Source organism: Pseudonaja textilis, chromosome 3, assembly GCF_049901715.1.
Source record: "Pseudonaja textilis isolate UNSWEBS1 chromosome 3, rPseTex1.2, whole genome shotgun sequence".
NCBI classification, from domain to species: Eukaryota; Metazoa; Chordata; class Lepidosauria; order Squamata; family Elapidae; genus Pseudonaja; species Pseudonaja textilis.
In genome coordinates, this window is record NC_141992.1 from 129,218,686 (window position 1) to 129,241,719 (window position 23,034).

Here is a 23,034-nt window from a genome sequence, read left to right on the forward strand (position 1 = left end):
GAATATATCTGACCCACCGGCAATTTTTCATCAGTCAACAAGTCGATTGGACAGTCATACGCCCGATGCGGAGGCAACTGATCTGACTCCTCCCTAAACACATCAGCAAAGTCCACCAATTCCACAGGTAGATCCAGGTCCATGGGCATAGCCACACTCCCTGCACAGGAGCGCAAGCAATGGTTGGCACACTTTCTATCAAGGAACTGCACAGCTCCAGATGACCAGACAATCTGTGGATCATGGGCCTGTAACCACTCCAAACCCAGCACCACCGGAAAATGAGGCACTGCAGCAACATAAAACATGGTTTCCTCCAGATGCTGCCCAATATGCATGCAAAGGGGTTTGGTTGCAGCAACCACAGGTCCCAAATGAAGGGGCCAACCATCAGTCATTTCCACCATTACTGATGGGGATATCTGTTGCTGAGGAATGAACCACTGCTTGACAAAATGAGCATCCATGAAATTGGCTGTGGCCCCTGAGTCAACCAAAGCTGGGATCTCCCACACCAGGCATGAACACACTTGCTGGAAGCACAAGATGCTTCACCAATAGCAATTGTGGTGGAGATGTCAAAGATGTCAAAGATGGTGAGGGTGGCAAGGTTGGTGAAGATGGCGGGCCTATGGACTTTACACCCTGACCTGCAGACAATGCTCATTTCCCGCCATCGCAGGTGTCACTGCTGTGGATGTCTTAACAGGACACTTGGTGCAAAATGGCCTCGATTGCCACAATAGAAGCATAAACCATCACGACGATGTCTATTCATTTCTACTTGAGTCAGGCGAGGGTGGCCAGCCCCCAACTGCATGGGTTCCTCCAAATGCACTTCCACCAAGGGCACCATCTTGACGAAAACAGATACGGTCTCTGTCTGTCGTTGCACCCGTCACTGCTGAAGTCTAGCATCGATATGAAGACACAAATGTATGAGCTCCTGAAGGGTGTGAGGGCATTCAGTACACACCAACTCATCCAGGAGCTCCGACAACAAACCCTCATGGAACTAGTCTAATAGTGCTGCCTCATTCCATTGTACATCCTGAGCAATCACCCCCAAACTAGCAATACAATCCATGAGTGAGCCATGCCCCTGCTTCAACTCTCTCAAATGTCTGTTTGCTGTTTGGCTTCGAACAGGGTCCTCAAACATGGCCTGAAACTGATGGCAAAAATCAGACTAATTGTCCAACACCTGGTTGGGCTGGGTCAGCAGAGGCATCGCCCAACGTGCTGCAGAGCCTGACAACAAACTAATCAAAAACCCCACCTTATCCCGGTCAGTCGGAAAGTCCTCAGGCTGAAGGCTCATGTAAAGCTGGCACTGCCCCCAAAATGCTGAAAATTGGACCAGCGAACCATCAAATTTATCTGGCACTGCCACTGGGCATTTTTGGCATGGCTGGGCAGCTTGCATTTGTGCCACTTGTGCAGTCAAAAGAGCCACTTGCTGGCTTAACTGGGCAATCTCTGCTCTGAGCTGATCCATGGTCACCTCACAAAAAGCAAAAATAAGTTGAAGAAGTGGCAGGAGTCAAAATGTGATGACCCGTAGTCTCTCAAAATAACCCCAAACCCAAAACATATATTAAAGTCCAGTAAAGCCTTCAGCTTAACTTCACTGTTTTATTAGGCACAGTTTAAAGTCACAAAAGTAAATAATGAGGCAAACAGAAAACCAAAACAAACTGCATTGATGAGAGTTCCGAAGCAAACCAAGATAACTAATCATAAACTCCAGGAAAATAACTGAGAAAAGTCCATGGGAAGAACACCAGCAAAGATAAACCTCTTTCAAGGTGAACACTAAATTGACTCCTGCAAATTCTAATTGCGCAGTTGCAAACTTATATACATAGCTCCCAGCTGCAAGCCACGAGGAGGAGCATGGTAATCTCCGCTTGAGTAGACCTCGCTTTTCCCTGATCCTCTCCTCCCTGCATGATGGATAGGGAATGGGCCTGGATCCTCCTCTGACTGCTCAGCCTCCTCCACCGCCTCTGGAGCCACACTCCCACTCCTTGTTGGCTCTTCCTCCTCTTCCTCAGAGTCAGTCTCCACCAGGGGCATGACAGTATGCTTTACAGCTCGTAGAGGAAAGAGAGAATAAAACTAACACATTGTTTTTAAATAGACTACTATAAATTGCTGTGGGCTCTTTAACTCCCATGTATCCTCTCTCTAGTCTGGAATGAAATAGTTTCTACTCATTTCAAGAGGTAAGAGTGAGAGAGAACATTGAATCCTGTGTTATAGATCTGATCTGGAGAACTTTGCTCAAAAAGAAATATGGAGTATTTTATAGGGATTTTACCAGAATGACGGAGATTATGTAGTTGATTTTGTAGCTTTCAGGGAAAATATGATTTATGTTTTTTTTACTCAGCAACCACAATAATGGTATCATCATTCTTTTTTGTGATTTGTATTATTCAGCAATGGAACTATATCCCTGCAGTTTTTATTCAGTTTTTATACTCAGACATTTTCAATTTTGGAAAAGGAAAGGGAGAGGGAAGAGGGAGAGGGAAGGGGAAGGGAGAGGAAAGGGAAAGGAAGAAGGAAGGAAAGAAAATGACAAGTTTATGAAAAGGTCATAATATTATTTAATTCCTCAGAGAAAAGAGAAATTTCAGAGCATGGGATCAGAGACCAAGGACATGGAAACATAAGTCTAATTAAAGTACTTAATGAAAAAAACATTTTGTTATCTTAGCAGAATTCTAAATTTAGATCTGGTGATAATATGTTACTGAAATCTTTCTGGAAATGCTTCAGGAAAACAATCGTTAGAACAATATAATTAGAAAAATACTGTAATATCCTCCCAATGTGAAATCCAGTACTGTTTTGTATATACTTGTGATGGTTGTAAAATAGAACATCTGCACAAATGGGAGGTTTACCAGAGAATACCAAAGTATGTTAAACACTAACGCTCAACAGCAGAAATTAATCTATATGCAATAAAATCCCCAAATTTTCTCCTGGGACACAATTAGAAATTATGTGAAACTATCAGCAGTCCTAAAGCCTTTAAAAAAAAAGAATGTTGGCACCCTTCAGTTGCTTTTATAATGGAAAAATCTGTAGATCTGCTTACAATGAGACTATACTGCTGAAAATATATTCTCAGCACTCGTTCATCTGGTGGGGAAAGTGCGCTTATATATTTTGATGGTCTACAAAGTACAAACTTTTGTACTTAGACCTTCCTGGTTTTAACAGAGGAGAATGGATCAAGTACTAGTAATATGTATAGGATCCAATTGGACAGCCATCCAAAAGGAAGAAGTTAGGCATGATGGATAATGGAGAAGCAGGAACAGAACATGAGGTTGTAGCCAGCCAATATATGCTTGCCTTGGGCCAGAGCAAGGGAGACTGCAGCTAGGATTTAATAAAACTAAGCAAAACGCTATGCACAATTTACATACACCCACACCTCTGCCTGAATGACAGGACAGGAACAGCGGTGAAGGTATGTATGTCCTAGAGTCCATCTGAAATTGGCTGGGAGAAGGGACTGAGCCATATAACTAAGCTGTTGAGTTATTCTTCTTCTTCCTTCATCTCTTCTTCCTCCTTCTCTTTTTCTCCTCCTCCCCCTTTTTTCTTCCTCTTCCTCTTCCTCCTCCTGGCATCCATTTAAAACAACTAGTCAAAATTAAACTAAAATAAAAGAGGAGATTGCTAAGCCAAGCAACAAGAGAAGGCAGTGATAGAATTGCCTTGCGGTAGATTTTCATGTAGCCATCTTCAGAAGGGAGCCTCACTGAGTTCAATAGAATTTGTTTCCATATGAGAGCAGCTAGGATCTCTTTTGAATAAACTATGTTTCATATCAAAAAATAAATTGAAAGGACCTACGTGTAGATACATTTCTAGTTTTTAATTTGCAGAGTGGTAGAGAAAGTGATGACCTTAAATAAGAAGACATTGTGGTTCTCCACATGTTGTTGGACTCAAGACCTATCAATCATGGCCAACTTGGCTAACACTGAAAATAAATATTGCTCCCAGGTAAAGCTAAACCAATTCAGAGTGGCACTCTATTTCTATTAATATTAATAATCCCAGGTTACCAATGCTTCTAATTTCTTCTCATTTTTATCATTTTTGTAATAAATACAACAAAAAGGAAATGTCATCACTTTGTTATACAGAGGTATGCAACCTAGCATCTGCTAAAATAATGTCTCCTGCAGATGATCTGCATTTTTCCAGAGAAGAACAAAATAGATGTTGCAGGGCATCAGAACTGTTATTTTCCACTGTTTTCTGGCCTCAAATTTGCAATTTATTGAAAGCAATGGTACTTTTGTTGCATGGTAAGTTCAACTGACTTCTTCAGGCATAATTGGGAACTCTCTTGTTCTTCAGGCATAATTGGGAACTCTGGAAAACAGTTCTCAGCAGTTTTGCAATGCTGAACTATCTGAACCAATTTAATTATGGTAAATTAAGAACAGGACACTTATTAGGTTGGCATGGTGGCCTTGTGATGAAGAGACTTGCCGCTCACTCAGAAGGTTGAGAGTTCTATCCTAGATAGCGGCAGATGTTTTTCAGGACATGAAAAAATAACTACTGCGAACTCCAGGTGGGCGTCAGGAAGGGCATCCAGCCAGTAAATGCTCAGTTTCATTGCCCTGACTCTACCATGAAATAACTTTTACAAAGTTGTAAAAAGAAAAAAAAACAGGACACTCATTCACGGTCAAAAGATTGGTAGGACTTTTGGGACTATCACAGCACAAGCTTTAACAAACAACAGCCTCTTCATCATTTACAACCAGTTATAAAACAGTCTGAAAAATGTATCTCAACATTGGAACAGGCATTTAATTTTGCTTATAAACTAAAAAAAAAAAGGAACTGCCTGATGTATGTGTAAATACACATTTTTGCATGTATCTTTATTGCTGCTTAATTAGGGAGAGATAAATCTGTCATGTTTAGATTCTGTTTCTAATTCTACATCAAATTGGCTGCATTTTAAAGACACAGGCGGACAAATGTACATGTACACGATACATATCTCCCCAGATATGCATTTCACCCATTATGTACATCCAATTCAAGCACTGCTTCTTTTTTAAATGCCTGCCATAGGAATAACTGTATTTTTTCTTTTTTTTTGCATTTTCCTTAATATATTAAATTTTAATACACATTTTCAGTATGTATTTCTGGCCCAGAGAATTACACTGCAAAACTAAGTACTGTAAATTCAGAAAAGTAGTATAATATTCCAGCTTGCATGCTGATTTAAGAAATGTATGTTTGAAAGCTTCTTATCAAGATGCATATGGAACAAAATTCTTTCCTCGTTCATGCATATATTTGAATATTAAATATTTGCAACACATATCATGGTAAAATAAATTTCTAAATTCTAACTGCTAAATTGTCATTTTAAGGTGGTTATTATCTGAAGATTATTCCATGCTGTCTTGTATATATAAAGAGTCCCTTGATTCAAGGTCAGTTCTGGATATGTGGACATATTGAAGTAGTTTTCTTGGCAAGTACACAGAAATGGTTTGCAATGCCTTCTTCCAGGATAATGTTTCAATTTCCCAGTTTATTCCAGAATTGTGGGGTTTCCTTCTGCTTTTCTTGCCAGATTAGACAGCTAAAATTGGCTAGGCAGTGCTATTTACAACAACACTTCAAAAAAAGAATATTAAACAAAGCAGCAGTCTGGAAAAGGGGACAAATAAATGCAACTTTAATGTTCCATGTGCAATTTTAATGGATTTAGCTCTAATAGGTTTCAAGAGGCAACCAAGCTATGGAGATAAATTTGGGAAAATATAAGATGAAATCCAGAAATGAAGGTTTCCAGCTGTTGTTCCAGACATACTAGTTAGGATGATGAAAGTGTGACATCTGGAAGGCCACAATTGTCACTTGGATCCATTCAGTTATATCTGAAACTTGTTTTTATATGAAACTGTCAGGTGCGAAAGACCAGGTTCATATGTGAAGATCCAATTAAACTGATGTATTGCTAGAAACCAATGTACAACTAACAGTCAGCACCTGCTTGAAGTTAGATAAGGGTCAATAGAATTCAAGGGGGTTGGATTTAGTCTGCTTGTGATGATATAGGGATTCTAGGCTAATCTCTCTTTTAACCCCACCCCCAGGTTCTGATACTCCTACGATAGAATCAGATATCAAACACTGAAAGGAAAAAAAAAAGGCTATCCTTTCTATTAGCAAAATTGGAATTGGTATTGAAAAAATATAATCCAAAATCATTTTTTTCCTGATGGACACAGTTTTTATTTTAGCTTTAATTAGTACAAATTGTTTCAAAGTTTACACTGAACAGGAGCAGGGGAAAATTATACCTACCACATTCCCTGCAGTGTGAAAGTGTAATCCGTTCAAAATCCTCTTATGAACGTTCAAAGTGAGGGTTTTTTTAAAAAAATAATTTGTCTACACAAAGTAATTGGGCTCACCCCACTGTTTGATTGTGCTGGAAACTCAGTGCTTGATTTGCAAGATACTTGCCATTTACAAGTTGGGCATGTTTATTTATCAAACCAGATTATTCTTTTTACTTGCACGTCATCCAAAATCGCTAAACCGTCAGGCGGTCTTGAAATTTAATAAATAAATTTTAGACACTGGCAAGTCTGTATGGAAAGAAGACACGGGAACCAACTGAAACTTGTTGATGTAAAAAAGACGTCTTAAGAATCCAATATAAGCACAGTTGATAAGATTGAAAAGTTTGCTTATTTCAGAATCCCATTCACCACAAGAGATCGCTAGGAATCCCACAAAGGAGGCAATGAAGATAAGAACCAGCTTGTTTCTCTCTTTCTCTCTCTCTCTCTCACACACACAAACATACACACCCTGTCCCATTTGAAGTATTCCACCCAGAGGTGATATTCAGCAGGTTCTGACCAGTTCGGGAGAACTGGTAGTGGAAATTTTGAGTAGTTTGGAGAACTAGTAGTGGAAATTTTGAGTAGTTTGGAGAACCAGTAGCGGAAATTTTGAGTAGTTTGGAGAACTGGCAAATATCACTTCTGACTGGTTCTGCCCCCATCTATTCTCTGCCTCCCAAGTCCCAGCTGATTGGTTGGGCCTTCTTTTGTTGCCCTGCACAGGAGAACAAAGCTGGAAAGTAGGTTAGTGGGGTGGGGAGGGAATGGGATTTTGCAGTAACTTTCCCCTGCCACGCCCACCAAGCCACGTCCACAGAACCGGTAGTAAAAAAATTTGAATCTCATCACTGATTCTACCTCTGAATAATACTTCTGCAGATGGCTTTATAAAGAAAAACAAGCCTGTTAAATCCATAATTCTTAAATTTGATAATGTATCTTGCCACGCGACTTCAAGAATGATTTTAAAAGGCAGCTGATGAGGAATATGACTGATTTCCTTGCTTTACAAAATCACTTCCCTGGCACTTATGCATCTTTATTATCATCAAATACAAGTAGCAACAGTGTCAGAAAAACAGCACATACTTTCAATCCATGCCATTAGAAAGGCCATTAGAAAAATCTGAAGTCATGCTTAAGTGCATTATCTTGAAGGTTTTTTGCCAGTGAGTTAGAATGCTGAAAGCTATGCAACTCTACTGATCTGCCCAATATTTCATTTGCCTTAATACTGTACAGTACAGTACAAAATGGCTGCTTGATGAGGATGTGTTCTGCCTCCAAAATCTAAAGCCAGGAAGACACTGTATATTTAAAGAAGTATTTTATAACTGCTACAAAGCAGGAAGAGTATAACCTATCCAACTAAATTATGTATGCATTTCATTAGATGTTGATTTTAATAAGTTGTTCATTTTATAGGAGAGCAACTGAACCAACTCAATATTTTAGTTGGAACAGAAAGGCTATGCCCAGCTTGTAGGAATATTGTACCATTTTATAAGCTTCTTGTCATTATTATAACTTCAGTATTCATTCTTTCAAGCAGTGAACATGGAGTAGGATAAATAATAGATCCTTTTCTTAAAGGCTGAAGCCTCTATACCTCAACTATCAATGGATAATCAGGTGCCTCAGGGCAGTATGATTTCTGCAGGAAATAACGTGTGAATAATTGCATTTTTTGTAACAACATATACTACTGTAAATACATATGCTTCCTTCTTTTAAACAATATTCATATATACTGCATGTTCTGTATACCGAATTGACACAGATTTCAAAGATGTGTAAAGGAAGAATGTGAAAGCTTTTAAAGGTGTGTACAGATGAACACACCGTTCAGTGTGTTCACATCATTGTGCTGCATTCAGATTGGAGTAATTGTTTTCCCCAGCAATCATGGTGAAGATCTTGTCAATGTGTTAAGCCACAATGTGGGTCTGAAACTGTAACTTGGAAGAAATCTATACTTCCTTCTTAGGCCATATAGATGCCTGACAATGATAGATAGATAGATGGATGGATAGATGGGTGGGTGGGTGGGTGGATGGATAGATGATGAGAGAGAGAGAGAGAGAGAGAGAGAGAGAGAGAGAGAGAGAGAGAGAGATAGTAGATAGATAGATAGATAGATAGATAGATAGATAGATAGATAGATAGATAGATAGATAGATAGATAGATAGATAGATAGATAGATAGATAGATAGATAGATAGATATGGCAAGACAGAGAAATGCCATTCATATTTAGCAGAAAACTGGAGTGATTCCATTGTATTCCTAAGATCTTCCTAGAAATCTATTTTACTTTTATTGTCAACTTTCTAGAAACCTATTTTACTTCTATTATTTCATCCATTTGGAATGAATCATATGTCCCTTGGATTTTATATTTCTAAGCTTTTCATACTGCAGTTATGATCAATTTGGCTGCAGTTAGCAGTGCAGAAAACTATTTTCCCTCTGCTTAAGAGGAATTTTATGTATTCCATGGCTGATACTAAGGCAGAAAGTTAGGATTTAGAATTCAGTACTAGGAGAAAGTACCTTCAGATACGCTAAAAAACAAATATTTAGTTTTGTTACATCAGAGATCAGCATTGAAATAATACAACAGATTCTACAACAATCTTTTTTAAAACACACCATATTGTTTAAAATATTTAAGCAGATACCATATTGCTGTAGAATTATTTTCCCCAGACAATACTTCCTTGGCACCGCAATGTTATTATTACTATAGGACAATGTTTAATTAATGGTACTTACTCGGAGATTTTCATCATCTCAAAAAAAGGAATATTTTCCTCCTTAATTAGACCTGTGCTCCAAATTAAAAGTAGGAAAATTAAGTTGCCACATTTGATTTTGCATGGTACATTGAGAACTGCACCCCAAAAGAGCCGGAAAAAAACCACTGTTTTCTGATAAAAGGAGAGATGATTTTTTTAAAAAACAAAAACAAATATTTAATAGATTTGATGCATCCCATTGCTCTTTAAAACTCCTCCAGACCCTCCAAACGATCCAAAATACAAAAACAAGGCTAGTATTTTCAACCTTTCCTTGTGGGAGTTTAGAAATTGCAAAAGATATTTTGGTGGGTCACATCTGACCACAAACTGCCTTCATTTTTTTGTATCTCTCCCCAAATGTTACAATTCCAATAAGTAAAACTTGATGTCTCCATTCAGAACTTTGGAAGGCATGAACATAGAAACTCATTATGAAGAAATTACCATTAGGTTCAACTAGGATCAATCTTACCATTAGACAGGAAAGTGTTTCAAGGAGACAAGGATGTTGAGTCCATTCTCCTCTCTTAAGACTGAGTTCACACCTTATGTTACATCATAGTGGCTTAGCTTGTGTGTGATGTGACCCCACACATTGCAATAGCATGATTTCATATATTTTGCTATTCCTAAACTATCAAACCATACTGTCAAGATTGATACATACTTTGTCTAAGTTAAGTGTATAGCTGACCTGCAAAAATTCAGGTGGTCTCTAGATGGCAAAATAATGGATGATAGGAATAATATGGACAATAGGAATAACCTTATTTGCATATGAGAACAAAACCATCAGGACTAGATTCAGCAGTCCATCTGCATTTAAAAGACACAGGCCACTCTTCTGAAGACAATAAAGTCCACGTTTTGGACAGAGAGGACCACTGGTTTGAAAGAGGGGTCAAAGAGGCCATCTATGTCAAAACTGAAGAGCCCTCTCTCAACAGAAGGGTTGGGGTATGACATCATCTATCTCCAGTCTGCAACACAGTCCTTTCAACAGTTCCAAGAAGGCTCCACACCCATTTGCACTACTCAGGTGACCCTGACAACAAAGATAAACCTCCAGTTGGCCTCAACAACTCACTAAAAGAATGCAAATGATCAGCTATCTCTAAGGAGTATAAATCCTTCCATTCCCCACCTTCCAGTCAGAACTGAAGAAGCTTCTTGGATGAGAAGCAAAACATCTTCAAAGAAAAACCAGTAAGTCCAGTTGCCTCTTGAAAAAGCATCTTTGGGACATTCATAACTCTGATTTCCTAGTCTGGTCTACCTTAACAAAGAGAAGACACAGAAAATTAACTCCTTGCTATCATCTGGATCATCTCTCTAGACATGGTAGTGCTATGGATGAACCCAATCTTAGAGAACCCAGGTTACATGACTTGTCTCATATCATCTAAACTGGCCTCATATGATTTAGGCAATGCTGTTCAATCAATGGGTTTCCAGGATCAGAGAAACCATCTTGTCTTTTTCCTCAAAGAGCAAAACATCTTGTGCCTATCTTTGGTCCACTGATTACTACAGGGTTTTTTTTCCCCGTTTGTAGATGGGAAGAAAATTGGCCGACTGCCTACAATTTATCTTTTTTTAAAAGCTAGAAATCTGCTGTTATTTTTAAGGTCTATAAGGAGCATTTCTGATACTAGCAGCTTTTCATTACAACTGTCAGAAACAAAAGTGAGCGACAATTGGAAAATTTCATTATATGTCAGCAGAACTGAGGTGGATTAATAAGCTTTATATTGTATTTTACTTTGCTTGGGAAACATTTAAGCAAACAAGCTATATATAGTCTTATTTTTATGTATGAAGTATTGCTTTCCCCTTCATGCTGCTCTTTTTTCTGCTTTCCTGGAAAGGCATCTTAAATAAATGTTCGGGAGAGAGGGGGGAGGGAGGGAGGGAGAGGGAGAGGGAGAGGAGAGGGAGAGGAGAGAGAGGGAGAGAGAGGAGAGAGAGAGAGAGAGAGAGAGAGAGAGAGAGAGAGAGAGAGAGAGAGAGAGAGAGAGAGAGAGAGAGAGAGAGACCAAACCACATTTTTTTAAAGTAACAGATTTCAATCTCCATCTTTTGGCCAGCTATATTTCCTAAGGGAAATTGCAAAACATGAAAATCATATCATGAACTAAAATAATGCAGAACACAAAGCTAAGTCTTGACAACAGTGAGACTAATTCTTATTTCCAAGGAAGTTTGCCAAGACAAATTTGGAAAAAATAAATAAACACAACTTAATGCTGATTACATAGACATGACCTTGGCAGGAATATAAAAAGACATTGACCCTTTCTGAGATGTGCTTTTGACTTTCCAGTCTGAGCCTTCAGAACTGGGATATTATAATGGTCTCCAGTTCAAGGTTCTAACTATATTCAAGCCTTCTTAGCTTTTTGGTAAGGCAGGGCTGTCAAACGCCCAGTCTGTGGGCTGGATGCGTCAGGCACTAGCCACACCCATGCCTGGTTTAGCAAAGGAGAAAAAACTCCCAATACATCACGTGATGCCACCATGACGATAGGAGTTTAACAGCCCTGCTCTAAGGCTAATTAAATGCTAGTACCTGCTCTGACTATAAAGCTGGTACTCATGTTACTATGATTTGGCATCAGAGTTGAATCTTTTTATCTGCTTCATATTTTGTGAGATATATATTAGAAAATAGCACAGACTCTGTATTTCTGAAACAATGTCTTCAGGGGTGGGATTCTACCAGTTTGCTTCTATTCGCTAGAACCAGTTGTTAACATTCTAAGCAGTTTGGAGAACCAGTTGTTAGAAGAAATTACTGGCTTAATCCTGTAAGGAAGGCAGGAAAGAAACATTCTGGTGTTGCTTACAGAAAATGCCTCTCTGTTAACCCTTATTACGTTCTTGGCAGGATTAACTTCCTGTCTCAGGAACTTCTCTGGAGTTTTTTTTCCCCTCCTTTGCTGGTACTTTGCTTGTGTGGAGTGACCATTCAAAGTTACAATGGCACTGAAAAAAGTGACTTATGACCATTTTTCACACTTACGACTGTTGCAGCATCCCCACAGTCATGAGAGGCCAGGCAAGGAGACGCGTGCCTCGATGTGAGTGATATTGAGTTGGCCATGCCCAGCCAATAACATGACCACCAAGCCATGTCCACCCAGTGACATGACCACCAAGCCACGCCCACAGAACCGGTTGTTAAAAATTTGAATCCTACCCCTGAATGTCTTGCTTGCTCTCTTAACTGTACTAATTATGTATTTACTACTGCTGCCTTCTTAAAATTATCTTCAGAGGTGACTCTGATGCCAGCGTATCACACTTTGAACCAGTAATTATGGTTCAAGAACTCATGCTATGAACTTCTCTTGAAAAAGCAATTGGTGATTTTCTTTGAAAGGCAGACGTATATTTAGTTGATGTTTAGATTCAAAGGTAATTCTAAGAAGCTAAAAAGCCACTCATCTATCAGAAACCAACAGTAGTGTGAAGAAGAAAGTTAATAGGAATACATGAAAGAATTGTAACAGCTCTCCTGAATTAGATCAAAATAGAGTCACTTTATCCCCCTCCTTGAACTAATATCCTCTAAATGTATCAGACAATATGGGATGATGGGAACACCTTGGCTATTACCTGCTGTAGCTTTCACCATTCCTGGAAATACTGCAATACCAGCCTGTTACATAAAAGGAATGGTACAAGCCCCATTACATCCCTCCGTTCTAAAGACCACATCCTCAAATAAAGGATGCATTTGATTTTAACCAATAATCACAAATATCTTGTTTAATCTTTTCTGCACTTAAAGAAGTTCTTTTTATGAAGCCACCTCTTTGCTTAATGACATTGTGTTACAGGAAAAGCTTTTAGACCTGGTGTGTTTTGGCTGCAGTTTATTAATTCTCCACAGCCATGCCTCCTAACACTTACAGCATCAAGCTCTATAAATTAAAAGAAAATATTTTCACACATGCCAGGCAGCTTTGTCCATCTAACAACCAGCCAAAAATGGTCACCTAGAAGGAGTATTCCATTTCTGTGGTAGCAGAACTTTCTACAATATTTAATAAATTTGTGAAACTCCCTTCACCCCTTACTCTTAGGAATAAAAGTAACTATTTCATGGATTTGGGCTGATCCAAAAATAAATGCACCATTTACTAAAAGCAAGGCAAATTTCAGTATATTTTGACTTATTGCCATCAACATTACTACGGTAGAAGATTTTCTCGCCTTTAACTTTTCTTTTATCACCCAAATAAACCATTCCCATGTTGAAAGGTTAGGATTTCAACAAATAACAGAGAGAATGCTGAAAGTTAAAATAGGAGATAAAAATATTGAACTTTACTGATATATACTCTTCAACAGACAAAGATATGGATTAACCACACTGGAAGTCATGAGCCGGTGTGACCGGTGAATGGTTAGATACATACAGTAGGTTTATCTGTCTCACAATACTTATTCTGGGCTTTGCTCCCTACTTTGCTTGGCTAACCCTGTAATATTGCTTTGACACACTTCTGCTATGCCACTGGAATGTTGATCAGTTTTAAAACCAGTTTTGTGCTCCCTTCACTAAAGTTGCTCAAGGGCCTCAGAGAATCACAACCTACAGTTAGAGAATCTCAAGATACATGATTAAACACATTACCGGCACTATCGGAATGAATCATACTGGCAGGCTGAGAAACATTGCACACAAGGAAAGGATTCAAAGTGAATTGGATCATGAGGTACAGTGTTGAGTGTGATGTAGATGTGTCCACATTTATTTCACTCAACAGTTTTCACACATACAGGACATAATCCAGCAAAGGGACTTGTATTAGGACACTTACATACTTGTACACAGGAATTCTTTTATTTTATATCTAAACATTATATCATTGGGAACCTTTTTTGACCTACAAAGAGATTGTTATATCTCTTTCAAACAATACTCACCCTTATTAGAGTAACCAGCCAGAATATTTGTTCCCTGCAATAATTCCTGGCATCAGCAGTGCCAAAAAAAAACCAGATTTGGCTTCAGAAAGTCTTATCCTTGTTAGAATAAATTTTGATTTAGCTCTGTCTCTTTCCTGGTACAATAGTTATCCCCAACTTTGTGTGTTTAAGAAGGGCTGGACTTCAGCTCCTACTACCTTTAGTCAATTTGTGTTTGACAAGTTTTGTAATTATAAACCCTATATTGCTAGCTGATACATATTAGAGAAGGGTTGTATTTCTGTTTCAGCTACATTCTGTTATCCCACCCAACAGCTGGGTATTATTGTCTTCAAAAGTTGGCAACTATATTTATATATTCCCTATAAGATCAGAGCATCCAAACATTTAATTCAGAAATGACAGCTATTGATATTCTAAAAACTTTAATAACAAACAGTGCCAATTTATAGTAAGTATGGAGGGTGCATTCTTATCCAATTAATATGTGTTTTGTAAAATGTATTTCATAACAGAAACTGCCATGTTATGTTTATTAATCAAAAGACAGCAACATTTCAAAGGGAGAGCCCAAGGATTTGAGATTTTCAGAAATTGTCAGTGACAGTAAGGTACGTCTGTCATAATAAGAGGAAAGGACTAGAATTCATTAAGCATTCTTAAATGTAACATCCTTCTGTCAACGTGACAGGGAAGATAGCATTATCTTCAATGCCTGAGGTGCCATTCACACCTTCAAGAAAAAGACTTCACTTGTCTGGCATGTTTGCAACTGAAGTTATACACAGCATAAGATAAACCACGATTGAAGTCTGCTTCAGACGTGGAATGTTGCTGGAAGGAATAGTGAATGATTTTATATCCAAAGTCATAAAAATAAAGGTAATTCAGTGAATTTAATTAGGTCCTCAAAAACTATACTTGATGAGGAGTCAAAAAGTTGCACGTGACATAAAATGGTAATGCAGATATTCATAGTGGTTTGAAGAAAGCTCTACATAAAAAGGGATTAGAAGCCTATCATAGGCTTTGTTGACAGTCTGGATTGGATCATCTATGTCAGGGGTGTCAAAATCAAGGCCCGTGCCAGATCCAACCCATAGTGTGCTTAGATCTGTCCCTCAGGGTGGCACTAGAAAGACCAAAGGACCGGCAGCAAAAACAGAGCTCAGGGTGGCCATGCGCGTCCCTCTGGGACTCCGTTTTCAGCCCTGATGGCCTCCTTCATCTCTGTGCAGGTGAAAACAGAGCTGGGGGTGCTCACAGCCCCCCTGAGCTCTGTTTTCTCTGGCAGAGGCTAGCAAAACAAAGGGAGAAATGTTTCCCCTTTCTCATTTGAGCATGCAAGAAAGAACAGGAAAGAAGAAAGGGAAAGAGGAAAGAAAAAGAAGGAAAGATGGAAAGAGAGCATGGAAGGAAAAATAAGGAAAGAGAGTAAGGAAGGAGAAAGGAGAATGAAGAGAGAAGTAAAAAGAAGAAAAGGAAAGAAGGAAGGAAGGAAGGAAGGAAGGAAGGAAGGAAGGAAGGAAGGAAGGAAGGAAGGAAGGAAGGAAGGAAGGAAGGAAGGAAGGAAGGAAGGAGATTATAATGAGAATGAGTGAGGGTCTGAGGAAAGTCCTGCCTTATCACTTGGCCACCACAGGTACCCCTGACATGAGTGATGTCGAGTTGGCCATGCCCACTCTGCTCACGCCCACCCTGGACATGCCTAACCCAGCTACAGCCCCCCCCCCAGGTCAAACATGAACCTGACGTGGCCCTCAATGAAATTGAGTTTGACACCCCTGAACCATGTGTTCTGTTTAGGAAAAGTCATTCTGAATTAACTAAGTGTCCTCAAGTGATACTACCATCAGATAATAGGCAAGACAAGAAACATTAGATGGAAACTAACCAAGGGGAGAATCAACCTAGAATTAAGAACAAATTCCTAAATGTGAAAACAACTATTAACCAGTGGAACAGCTTGTCTTCAGAAGTTGTGGGTACTCCATCACTGGAGAGTTTCAAGAAGAGACTGAAAAGCCATCTATCTGAAATGGTATATGGTCTTCTGCTCCAGCAGGGGGTTGGACTAGAAGACCTCAAAGGTCCCTTCCAATTGTGTTATTCTATGTTCTAATTCACTATTTTAGCATTGTGAAAACACCACCTCCATTAAGATTACCTACTGACTGAAAGAAGTTCAGAATAGGAAAAGTATGGTGCAGATACAGCAGAGGATTATCCAAGAAATCATAGTGAAGGCAGATTAAGAAAAAATATTGTCTTCCAAAAGACCATTTTCAAGCTGAAAATTGAAATATTGTGTTAGTCATATTATTAATTTGAAAATCCCTAACCAAATTCAATTACTTAGACTGAGGGAAAGCCTCAGTGAAATAAATGGGACTTCCTTTGGAATAAACAGTTACTGGATCGGTTCACAATGCCCCACATATTTTCATTCATCTTCAATCCAGTCACATAATCAAGATTTATACTTTTTCTAAGCTATACTATTTCCACCGTATGACAAGTCATGCAAGGTGATAAATTTCTGGGAAACACTGCCTAGTTTAAGAGTACACTTCTCTTGAAGATTTGCCAGATTCAATATCTCAGCATTTATCAGAAGTGATGTGATGGTTTTCATTCATATTTTTTAAGATGACCTTTAGTAGCCAGTGTTGATGCACAATTATACGTTTATATTATATTACACTGATGCACGGGGGGCAGTTTCCTTTTTTCCAATCTTCCTCTCTTCTTATTTAATTTCACCCATTTTGTCTGTATATTAAAGGTATACAATTGTCTTAATATAATTAGTTAATAATATCTAATTCACAAGAAGCCAATTATATGCCTCAATCCATATTCATTCTTTAATATATTAAAGAATCACAAAACTGCAAGTAATATGAACTGATGCAACTTTTATAGAAAATCCTCATTCTACCTCATAAATGATTGGCCATCCAGAAGTATACAACTTCTAAACCAACTTCCAGTTAATCTCTAGTCAGGTAAACTATAATAAACATTTAAAGAGGGTGAGGGGGGAGAAGGTTTTATATTAAATGATCTATTAGCTCAATTTGTTCAAATGGATCTTGTTTTGAATTTCTGCCTTGGTATATACAATAATTGCTGTGAGGGTAAAATGCTGAAATATGTACTATTCAAGGTGAAATATTACCTGTTGACAAGATTTATTTCTCTTGATATTCATGTTATATTCATACAAAGAACCTTTTTTCATGATCTTGCTATAAAAATAAAGTCAAGGTAAAAGCTATAGTTATCAAAATGCTTCATTGTTTCATTGTAAATCTCTCTTACATTTGTACAATCAGACTTACAGAACACATGTTAGGATTAAATGTTCATCTCTCATATATCTCTCATATTGATCCATTAATGAGGGTGAAGGTTTGTTCTGCAAGCTTGTGGGTTGGTTTCCAAGCATTTCTTTACCAGGACAGGGAACGTCTACTGTCAGCGTTCTAAATAACACACCCATTGAAAGCAGAACTCTGAGGCATGTAGATTCCTCAAAGAACATATTTATGTTCAGGGAGCAGTAGTGACGCAGTGGTTAGAGTGCAGTACTGCAGGCTACTTCTGCTGACTGCCAGTTGCAATTTGGTGGTTTGAATCTCCAACAGGATCAAAGTTGACTCAGCCTTCCATCCTTCCGAGGTGGGTAAAAGGAGGACCCAGTTTGTTGGGGGCAACATGCTGACTCTATAAACTGCTTAGAGCGGGCTGGAAAGCACTGTGAAGCAATATATAAGTCTAAGTGCTATTGCTATTATTGGATACATCATGTTGGCACAGCCAGTGAACACCAACTCAAAAAGTTCCCACGGTTCTCAAAATCCCCACTTCCCGAAGTCACCGGTCACATAGTCCAATGAATATAGATGGCAGGCTACTTGGTCACACCTCTCCTCCTTCACCAGCCACCCGTTACGATGACCTTGGTTCCCACAGGAAAACTTATTGTTTTGACGGTTAGCTGAGCTATCTACTCCCCCCCACACACACACTTCCCACTCTCAGGCTTTGTGGCAACTATGAGGCAGCACAAGATGGCTTCAGCCAGGTTTGCTTCAGAGTTGACACAGAGTTTAGAGAGTGTCTGTGTTATTCTGCTTATAAAGTGTGGCCACTAAGTCTTGTGATGGGGAAGTCACATCAGGTGAGAGTCTTGTACTTGGTCAGGTGTGAGTGTCTCCAATAAGGGACTTGTTATCCATTAATTTATAAAGGTAGTGTTTTAATGTGAAGCTCTTCCTAATATGAAGGTACTCTATCCAATATTAAATTTATACCACTCTTTAAAAGCAGCCACGGAATCTACAAGATAATGGGCTGGTGGTGATGCATTCAGCATGATAACCAAACAAACTGTCAACTAAAAAGATGCTCCTTTGGTCTTTTTAGCTGCCAGAAAATGGGAGTGGGGGGAAACAAGGCATTCCTTAAATGCCTAGATAATCACCCCTGATAGCCCAAAGTTGTCGGAGGTTATTGGAAGGTTATTGGAAAGCATGATGGATGACTCTTGGAGATGGATGTGTCCCATTGGAGAAGTCACATCCAGGGGGTGGGGGGGAAGACTAAGGTCAAGGGGGAAATGTATGATGTAATTTAATATTGGCTGCACCCAGCTTACGTCAACATGGCTGCTCCTAATAAATCAATTTACTTTTTTCTGAGATGTGGCTAGAGACTTTTGATTTGAATGAGGGTGGATTTATTGGAGCCCTGACACAAATCAGTTGAGGTTTCACAAAATGGATTCACATATCTCTCCTAAAAAGTGTTGTAAACTGAATGGATTTCTTTGAGTGAAAATACAAATGCTAGATCCAAATGTTAACCCCAAAAGATCTAATGGAATGGTAGAAGCATGAAAAGGGTGTGATTTGTCTCACAAATGTGTTTTGCTGTGCAAAAGCAGCACAGGAGATGTGGTACATCACTCTTCAGTAAGTTGCTTCCTTTAACTGGCGGTAGATGTATGATGTAATTTAAAACATGAGTGGTTCAACCCATTTCTTCCAGTGAAGCAAAGTGACCTTCACTTCAGCGTCCAGAAGGGTCTTACTAAAGTCAATCGTTTTTTGAAGATCTGCAAAGCTCTAATATTCACATGGGTGGGGGATAATAAACTGTGGTGTGTTACAAACCCCGAATGCAAACTTTTTGCTTCCTCCCCTCATATATGAATGAGGAATAGCTGACAAAGAAGCTGAAGATTATCCTCTTCAAAAAAACAAGGCCTCTGAATAGATTCAAGTATGTTAATATGTGATGAAATGTCTAACAGATCATGAAAACAAAGGGAAGGAAGTAAGGCGACGCCATTATAGAAAACATTCTTATCCAATGGAAGGGGGAAACATGAGAAATCACTCTTAATTGCACTAGATATAAATTGATCTGGAGAATTGTTTTGACAGGCTTTCAAGATTCATGTCAAGGCCTGAGAAGGTGGTAAACTCCAGAAGACACTTGGATTTCTAGATTTATCGCTAATAGGGTACTGTAACAGAACCTTGAAAGCTGTCAAAGCAATTGTTTCATTTTGGTGAAACTGCTCCCTTTGATTATTTCCTTTTTGCATATTAATGGAGGCAGTCTTTTCATTTGCATGCGTGGCAATTGTGGTATTTCAGTCTGATCTTAAGAGGCTGAAGTAGTGTTTTTTTCTATCGAATCTAATTAAGACTCAAAACATTTTCAAATCAATGAAGGATAGGCAAAGGGGTATGTGCTATTCAATGCAAAGTTGTGATATTTGCTGAATGACTTATTTATGCTCTATTGAGCTAAATATGCATCTAAAACCACTTTGTTCTCTTGGCCAGTTGAATTTTAACATTATTAATTATTAATATATATTATCTACTAGTCAATTTGAATTAATAATTAGCTGATGTATAGTATTATTTGCAGCATTAGTAATAGTAGCTTGTAGCATTAGTAGTTTGTAACATTCATAATTACAACTAGCGATTAGTAATACACTAAAATAATCAATATACTGTATTCTTGGTGATTTCATGTATGCCATGCTACAAAGGGATACCATGCAGTCAGCTCAATTTTTTTTTAGACAATGAGATAGAAGCAAATATTAGGAACCAATAGATTATGAAATATCCAATCACTTTTCATAAATCGCAAGAAAGATGTCAAAGGCTGAATTAGAGTGTAGTACTGCAGGCTACTTCTGCTGACTGCCGACTGACTGCAATTTGGCAGTTCAAATCTCACCAGGCTCAAGGTTGACTCAGCCTTCCATCCTTCTGAGGTTGGTAAAATGAGGACCCAGATTGTTGGGGGCATTATGTTGACTCTGTAAACCGCTTGGAGAGGGCTGTAAAGCATTGTAAGGTGGTATATAAGTCTAAGTGCTATTGCTATTACACCAATGCTGCTTTGATATTTAAGTAAATAAATAAAGAGTGTGCCTTAATCCAAGCTACTTTGAGTCTAAAGGAAGAAGGCTAGCTATCAAGCTACAGCTCCCAGAAGTCCACAAGGGAAACCTGTTAGATTGTGGGTGAAGGAATACACTGAATTGAGGTAACAATTACAACTTATTTATTCAAGTAACAGCAACTCATTGAAAAAACCCCGTCTGACAGTTCTCCTTTTATAGGAGCTGTCAGATGGGACAACCAATCAGCTTGAAGTATTTTTCCGCCTAATTGGCAGACCAGAGTGAAAACTTCCCCTTTCTTTGGAACATAACAAAACCATAATAATTAAACTTGCCGAACTACATGCTGATTAAGATGTCTTTGAATTATCTGTGTATCACAATTTAAAATTTTCCTTTAAAATATCAATAAGTTGAATTAACAATAATGACGCTCTGGGTGATGACTGTTAAATCTAAAAAGGGACATTACACGTTAGAGTGTCGTAAGTATTAGGCAGAAGCCACAATGATCTTAAAGTGTATCATTACTTCATTATGTAAATGACACAGATGATGTAACATGAATCAGTTGCATGACACAACTGGTGTCATTCACATCATTTGCCCAATGTCATGATGCACGTACCATCACTTTCCCTCAGCCGTCATATACCCATGAACAACCTTTATTTCAATAGCATAAGAAGGTATCTGATGGTCAGCAACTCTACAGCATTTTTCTGGATCAGCCAGTCTGCACTGGACCAAAAGCAGTCAGATACCCCCCAGTTCTTCCCATTTCAAGCAGCTTTGCAATATAAAATGAATCATAACTACAAATTTTTCTCCTCTGCTCTCACTCTTTAGCACCCCCTGCGGATAGCTGGAATCCCCCCAAATATCTTTCTTTCCTTGGAGCTATTTTCATGACAATGTTCTGACCTAGGCTTCCCCAAAAAGCACTAAGCAGACTCTTTGCCCAGCAAAATCCCTTTTATTAAACGAAGGTGAATTTCTTGCAGTCACATTCAGCCAAAGGCCTGGCAAACAGTCTTTCAAGGGTGTAATTAGCAGCACAGACCTTATCTAGCTTGGAGAGCTACCAAGTAAATATTTTCAAATGCAGTGCTGACAAGGAAGGACTCAGCACAGAGTCTCTGAGATGCATAGACAGATCTTCACGCTGCTACAATGAACGAATTGTTTCCTGCAAAAGCCCCCTCGCCTTTTGCTCCTCTTTTAATCCCTATAGGAGGGGGCATTCACCGTCTACTTGTGGCTTTACTCCCATGTTGACCCTTAGTTTGTAATTGTTCTTTTCTTTTGGCAGCTCTGTGCTTGCGCAGGCTGGGAATTGGTTCCAGCTGCTCCCCCGCCTCACTGCTGTCTGACTCCAAAGGCAGCTGATAACTGCCAGACTGCCCTGGTCCCATCTCTGCTTCTGACGCAGAGCCCTTGAGCCTTCATCAGCCTCCAGGACTGGCCCATGTTCCTCCCCAACCTCCTCACTGTCCGACTCTGCTGCCAGCTCCACTAGCTGCTGGCGAGCCACAACAAAGACAAAAAGAAATTTTTTAAAAGTATCAGCCACATGCAATAAGAGCTGTATGACGATGAGGAAATCTTGATAAGACACAACTGTGCTTGTTTCCACATTAGAGGAATAAATTCAAGGAGACAGGATGAGTGGACATCTGCTAATCATTAAAATTATCTAGTTGGGTGTGTGAACGTTTATACATTTTACCTAACTAGAGAGATGTCAAATTGAGTGAACACTGTCTTGTTCATGGTGCAAAAAGCGAAATGTTTTGTTTTATTGTATTTATGTAAATATGATTAATAAAGTATTTTGCTAATATATTTTTTTTTAAAAAGATTATCTAGTTGGATAATAGAACATCTGCAAACAACCTCAGAGAATACCAAGGACTCCACAATTCAATCCTGAGCTACGGGTACAGGTAACTCCTTAACTTACGATCACAACAGAGCCCAAAATTTATGTTGTTCAGCTAGAAATTTGTTAAGTGAGTTTTGCCCCATTTTACGACTTTTCCTGCCACCTTTGTTAAGCGAATCATTGCAGTTGTTAAGTTAGTAACACATTAAGTGAATCTGGTTTCCCTATTCACTTTGCTTGTGAGAAGGTGGCAAAAGGTGTTCCCATGACCCCAGGAAAATGCAATTGTCATAAACGTGGGTCAGTTGTCAAGCATCCAAATGTAAATCATGTGGCCATGGGGTTGCTTCAATGGTCAAAGTGCAAAAAATGGTCATAAGTCACTTTTTTCAGTGCCTTGATAATTTTGGTCACTAAGCGAACTGTTGTAAGTCAAGGACTACCTGTATTCTCTTCTACTGAAATGAGAAACCAGAGGAATTGCTGCAAAGCTGGTTTTGCAATGTTTCCTCTGCAGCAAGAGCCTAGTGACATATCCTATGGTGTCAT